This window comes from Lepisosteus platostomus, chromosome 5, assembly GCF_059453375.1.
Source record: "Lepisosteus platostomus isolate fLepPlt1 chromosome 5, fLepPlt1.hap1, whole genome shotgun sequence".
NCBI classification, from domain to species: Eukaryota; Metazoa; Chordata; class Actinopteri; order Semionotiformes; family Lepisosteidae; genus Lepisosteus; species Lepisosteus platostomus.
This window is the reverse complement of record NC_142615.1, coordinates 17,094,685-17,100,910: the sequence shown is the minus strand read 5'-3', so window position 1 is coordinate 17,100,910 and position 6,226 is coordinate 17,094,685. Positions and strand designations below refer to the sequence as shown.

Sequence of the window (6,226 nt, the reverse complement as noted above, 5' to 3'; positions counted from 1 at the left end):
ATTTCAATGTGAAAGCGCAGTACAGGCTCGACGGCTTCACATCTCCCATCAATCAAATAAAATTGCAGTAAAGCGATCTAAATATGACTCTGAAGTACTGGGAAAGATGATTATTTTGAGCGTGCCTCCCAGGGTCTGCTACGAGGCTGAAGTTACAGTAGCTTCTTATTCACCAGCTTCTTATGCGTGTTTTTCGTTCCACCTTAAATGGTGCTGCTGTGATGTTATGTCACCTTTCGCCTGTAGATGGCTCTCTTCAATCAGTACTAATCCGGCTGGAATACTGTAGACATCTTCACTGAAAGGGAATATCCAAATAGCGACTGTCCAAATTATATTTTTGTATGGAATATATTTCAGAAAATCGCAAACCAATTTTAAAAACTCACCACAACACGGACTTACACTGGGAAAAGGTGATTGCACTTTCTGCTTATTGCTACGGCCTTCCCCCCGATTATGAAAATGTCTCACAGTTCTGACACCGCCGTGTGAAAGACAATGTAACAGACTATCAAAATCCTGAAGTACAAGAAATTTTAATGCACCAGTTTCTTTAAATATGACCCTCTGATCCTGGCATGTCAGAATACATTTCGAAAAAGTATGGCACCAATCGCACGAATTGCAATGGCACAAATTGTTGAGAATATCACTGACCTTGCATATATTTGCAGGGGATACGAGTGTTTTGCACATGTTGAACTACGACACGTCAAAATTGAGCTCCTTAGTCAATATCACCGGGAATGTCCAATAATGACGAACATCAGTAGCTTCAAGGAAACTTAGACTCGCACATGGAGTTTTATCTTCGAATGGAGGTTGGGAGAATTCATTTATACTCTCGTTGCTCATTAGCTAAACTATTTAAAAAATATATGACACAGATTTGTTCGAGAAAATTGTAATCGCCTTAAAGAGAGTCTTCTTGGAGATGTGCACCAGCTAGCTCTCCACTGTCAATTGACAGGACTTTAGAAGAACATGTTCTCATACAACCAACATACAAATTACACATCTTAAGGAACATGAAGAGAAATCCGTGTACTAAATAACATAAAACTGTCGCTGCAACTTATCACCAAGCTATTTTATGTGTCTGACCACCTCTTTCCTACTTTGCAGCGAGCACAAATCTTTCTGTTTCTTCATCGCTAGTTTACTGTCTCCTTCCCCTATGTGGAGATGGATCCACAGCCGAAACTTTAGGTCAGTTCCTGTTACTCTGTCCGATTGAAAGAGCTGTATTAAAGGCACTCCCATCTCTGCAGGAAAGTTATTGCTGCTCTCAACACAATATACTGCAGCCAAATATAGCGATACTGTCACTGCCTGTGGGCCACGTGTTCCTGCTGTCAGTCTATTATGTCATGTTCATCCACACCCAGAAACATTACTGCTGGAGCACAAGAGTTATATAGGCGCAGTCCATAGAGCAAGAATCTCTTAATCTCAGAACTGTGGGTTCAGCCCCCACATTGGGTCCCTCTGTGTCAATTTCATCCCCCCAATCCTCCTAGCATGACCTGATGGCGTAACAGTGATACCCAGTACCCAGCGTAATTCAGCTTTCTTTCCACTTGATTCAGATTTTGATCTGAAATCATCGGCCGAACAAGAGTTTGTCTAAATCGAGGGAGATCTGCTCACAAGCAAGTATTAAACACTTCAGCATTTACTGTTCGAATACCACAGTTTGTCAAAACACTGCCGCTTCTTAAGCTAATAAGTAACGGTTTTTGAGCACGCATTGTATTGTTAATGCTTATATTAAAAAAGCATAAATTCACATAGTGGAATTTGGACTGAACAAAGTAGTCCAGCCCCTTTACAACATTACATACCCACTGATTAAAGCTTAAAACAACAGCAGCAAGAGTAACAATAATGACAACAACATGTTTGGAGTTCGGCATTTCATTTATTCTGCGGAAACATCGTATCGGAATGAACTGCCCGAGATAAAAGAGTAATTGCGGCTTCAGATCGTTTTTACAGAGCATTGCGTTGTTCTGTTCATGCTGACTACACGCTTTAGATTTGTCATTTACTGCAGGCGTTGCTTTTCCAGGTTTTTCTGAAATTCCTCGCATTTGAGCCAGCACTAAAACATTTCATTCCCGTCGCTGAATACATCGTGGAAACGGTATTTGCAACGGAATGCTGTCACACATGAAACCTTTTCGTTATTCGGTTCTGAAGTTTGAAAATGAAAATAAAACGGGGGTCACTTCATAGGCTTGAAAGAAGTCCAAGCAGCATAAAAACCCGCGAATTCTCACAAAGGCTGCACCTTTCTTCTGCTGCTTTTATAAATCTGCCTTAAACATTTGAATGCATACCTTACTGCTGCTAATCACATTCACGTGTTTACGAAGCTTTTTTCTGTCCGTTATGTTTTTGCTAAGCAGTTTCTCCGTTTTCCTCGTACTGTGATTGTCAGCGAGCACAACAAGACTGAAACAGTGTAAAGGCAGGTAAAAAAGACAGGGTAAAACGCCTGATTGTCGGGAGTGGGATTTGAACCCGTGCCTCTATTTGGAGAGTGAAACACGAAGCTGTGAATTTGCTGTTTTAAACCGCTCGACTATCCTGAAGAAATAGGTGCTGACTGCACCAGTCGCATCCGATTTTCCGTAATTTTAGGACGATTGATATGACTGGACTAACACAATTTGTGGCGTTTAGCATGACATGGAAAACGGTACCGGAGTTTTTGGGTCCGGACTACCAGACTCAGAAAGTTTTTACCCCCCCACTATCAAACTATTAAACTCCCAGCCTCTCTCACTCTCACCTGACCTCTCACCTATGATCTGAACCTCACAGTGCCTTCTTTCTTACCAAAAACCCAAACACACATTGAAAATCTATCTCTACCATACATGTCAAAAGCTCACTCCCCATCATTTCTATCCCTTTATTTCATTCTTTTGATGCGTGTTTTTGCACATAACCTGTTACCTTTTTGTTGTTTTGCACGCTGCCTGTTGTTTTTTGGACATCGGCTGTTGTCTATCTCTTTCTTTTGTTATACAATTGTATTGTTGTTGTGTTTTTTTCTTTGTACTACTTATGTCCGAGAGCTAGCTAAATAGCATTCCGTTATACCATATACCTGTGTATGAGTATAATGACAATAAACTTGAACTTGAACTTGAACTTGAACTTGACATAGTCTTGCAGGCAGTATATTATTTTATCGTTTACTCGTTTAAAAAAACACGGTCTTCTCGTTCCTAAGTCAGATTTTTTGTGCTTTCGAACGTTACTTCCAACGTGGACTGACAGCTCACCCGATCTGTTTGTGATCAGACCATGGAGTGGGGGGCTGTACCAAGCGCACGTTCCTTCCCAATGCTGAGACGATCATTCGGAAGATGGGTGTGAAGAGAAACAAGCTTTGTTGACTAAAAAACAAGGCAGGATATGCAAGAATACTAATCACTGGCGACAGTTATGTTCTCTTACTATTGAGATCCCTACATTGCGAGTTTTTTTAAGACTTTGAAACTAAAGGAAAGCGGTGACAAGTGGAACTGGCACGGGTGGGGCTTGAACCCACGCTCTTCGGTTTACGAGACCGACGCCTTACCACTTGGCCACCGCGCCTTCGCGAAAGCATGGGAATAAGGTTGTTCAAATTATTTTTTTCTGAATCTGGTTTACATCGCCAAATGTAAACCGGAGGCAGCAACAACAATAAAAGGGATACTTGTCCTTAAACTCGGACGTGATGTTCTGCAGACATGTGCACAATGTCCTGTTTTCTTGCAGTGTAGACATTTTGCTGTTCACGCTCCGCATTCATCTGCTTTGTGCATTCTTAGTCCGCACCTGTAACATTTAATGTCAGCCGTCCCCTGTTCTTCTATTTCTCTAGCATGACTGCGTCCTGCTGCTCGGCTTTTGTTTGTAAAGTTTGAGCGAGCGCCCCGTTCAGTGTCACTTTGTCACTGTGGTCAGAAAGCATTCATGATTCTGCTTGAGCTGCTTCATGAATTCTAGCGACTGTAAGAGCTCTTTCTAAAGTCAGCCCTTCCTCCTGCAGCAATTTATAGTCTCTTATGTGCACATTTTTCCACAAGTTGATCTCTTAACATGTCAGTTTCCAATACTCCAAAGTCACAAGATTTAGCCAGTTCTCTTAGTGCAGTCACAAAAGCATCAACAGATTCGTCCTGAGACTAAGTTCTCTGCCTAAATTTATGCCGTTCCAAAACCACATTTCTCCGCGGTGTAAAGGAAGCGTCTAAGGCAGCTACAGTCTTTTTCTCCAGGGAGGTTGGCGAAAATCCGCTGCACGGGAGCCCCGATACAGTGCAGTAATGTAGCACGTCCCACGGCATCCTGAGCTTCTGTAGATCCACTGGCTATTTAAAACAAATCTGTACGACTCCATCCATATCTTGTATTCCGTATACAAATCCCGGGCTCCGAGGTTCAGTAGAAACGGTGGAAAAAGCTGGGCATCAGCAAAGCTTCTCGGCGCGGCTGCCATATCTTCCATGGCCAAGCTAAACGAAAAGTCCGAAAATTCATAAGTTCGTTTCTACCAGCAAGAGAACTAAAATCTGCACTGCACTCGCTTTGAGTCCGTCAAGCACTCATCTCTCGTCGCCTTCAATGTTGTGTATGTTAATTAAGAGACGTTTTTATATCATTTTAACTATTTTATTAACTACACAGATCACGCCCTTACACCATATATACCTGCCTTCTACTCTCTCGTTCTGTTGTCTGGCGATGTCTACTCACTATACTACATTTAGCATGACTTCTTGTTGCAGTTGAGCTCAAAGCTGGAGATGATCTCCATATTCTACCACACTATCTAGTCCGAAACGTAGTACACAGTACATACTTTTTTAAGTGAAGTCAGGTTGTTAAAAAATTAAACCAGCGCCCTGTCACTGAAACGTACCCCATTATCCCGCGAAACAAGCGGGGGTACTCAGCACTATGCTAACGAGGAGCGCTTGTCTGCAGCTGAGCGTCAGTTCTGTTTACTGTCAGCAGTCATTGCCTCATTTCCAAAGACTTTTTCACCTGCTTTCAGCTTTTAAAGACAGTCAAAAACGCTCAAGAAGTAATTCATGTCAGTTGGAAGTCTGTTTCTGTTGTCTCAGCTCTTGATAAAGGAAAGCCGTGCGTGGGAGACTCCCTCTCTGAAGACGTTTGCCGTCACCCTGCGAGGGAGAAGAGCCATCAATCACCGAGGCAACCACTGAGACAGTTAACATTAAACACGTGAAATGCGAGATGTTGTGATTTTTTCCCCGCTTAAGGCTTCTATTGTTTCTTCTCTAACGAGAAAGACCTCTTTATTAGAAGTGAGATTTAAACAAACGTCTCCAGGGTTAACTGCGACCTGAACGCAACGCCTTAGACCACCAGCCATCTTGCCTGTGGTACTTAGAGCAGCGCTCAATAAAAATGATCAGAAACCGAAAGCGCTTCTTATGCGGATCAGTATATTCCGATTCCACTGGTTCAGCAGAAGAAATAAGAAAAGCCGAACTCAAAGCACTGTGTTGCCATTACGGGTACTCTGCAGCTGCTTTAAAATCTACTCACACCGTGTTGCCATTAAGGCTACCTAGTTAAAAAAAAAACTTATCGTCATCTTTTTGAACGTGATTATTAGACACCCGTTAAATCTCCACCGAGGTTTCTTGAGAGATCTTCAGCGAGCGAGTATTAAAAAACTACGTCGCTTCCAACCTCTGCTGTCACTGTAAACTCGGACGTGATGTTCTGCAGAGTTGCAGTGTGCCTTTCCTCTTGTCGTATTCAAGAGTACTCACTGTGTGAGCTCCTCACTGCGTGTTCTGTACTCTACTGTGATTTAATTTAGATGATTACGTGGAGTAGAGTGACAAGATCTACTTGAACATTTTCGGTTTGTGAAATGAAACACTAAATACACTACTGTAAATACAAGTAATGGACATTTAAAATAACCACAGTACAGCTAGAAGAGTGAAAGATAAAAGACTATTTAGAATGACATTCACAATAGACACAATAAGAGCAGCACAACCGCCCGAACAGGGACTTGAACCCTGGGCCCTCAGATTAAAAGTCTGATGCTCTACCGACTGAGCTATCCGGGCTCTGAAAGAAGGTCAACACTGTCGGGATCCTCGCAAGTCACGTGTCTCTTGTTCCGAAGAGCAGTCATACCTGACCCGTCTGGAATGACCACTGACAGACTATCCAG

The 6,226-nt window shown here is 42.5% G+C and overlaps 2 non-coding genes across 2 annotated transcripts; both read right to left on the bottom strand.

Moving 5' to 3' along the window:
• Nucleotides 1-3,543: 3,543 nt before the first annotated feature.
• Nucleotides 3,544-3,615, bottom strand: trnat-cgu (transfer RNA threonine (anticodon CGU)). The gene has a single exon. It is a non-coding gene; the product is annotated as a tRNA-Thr (tRNA).
• Nucleotides 3,616-6,046: 2,431 nt separating this feature from the next.
• On the bottom strand, nt 6,047-6,119 carry trnak-uuu (transfer RNA lysine (anticodon UUU)). Its single transcript has one exon. It is a non-coding gene; the product is annotated as a tRNA-Lys (tRNA).
• Between the last annotated feature and the right edge of the window lie 107 nt (nt 6,120-6,226).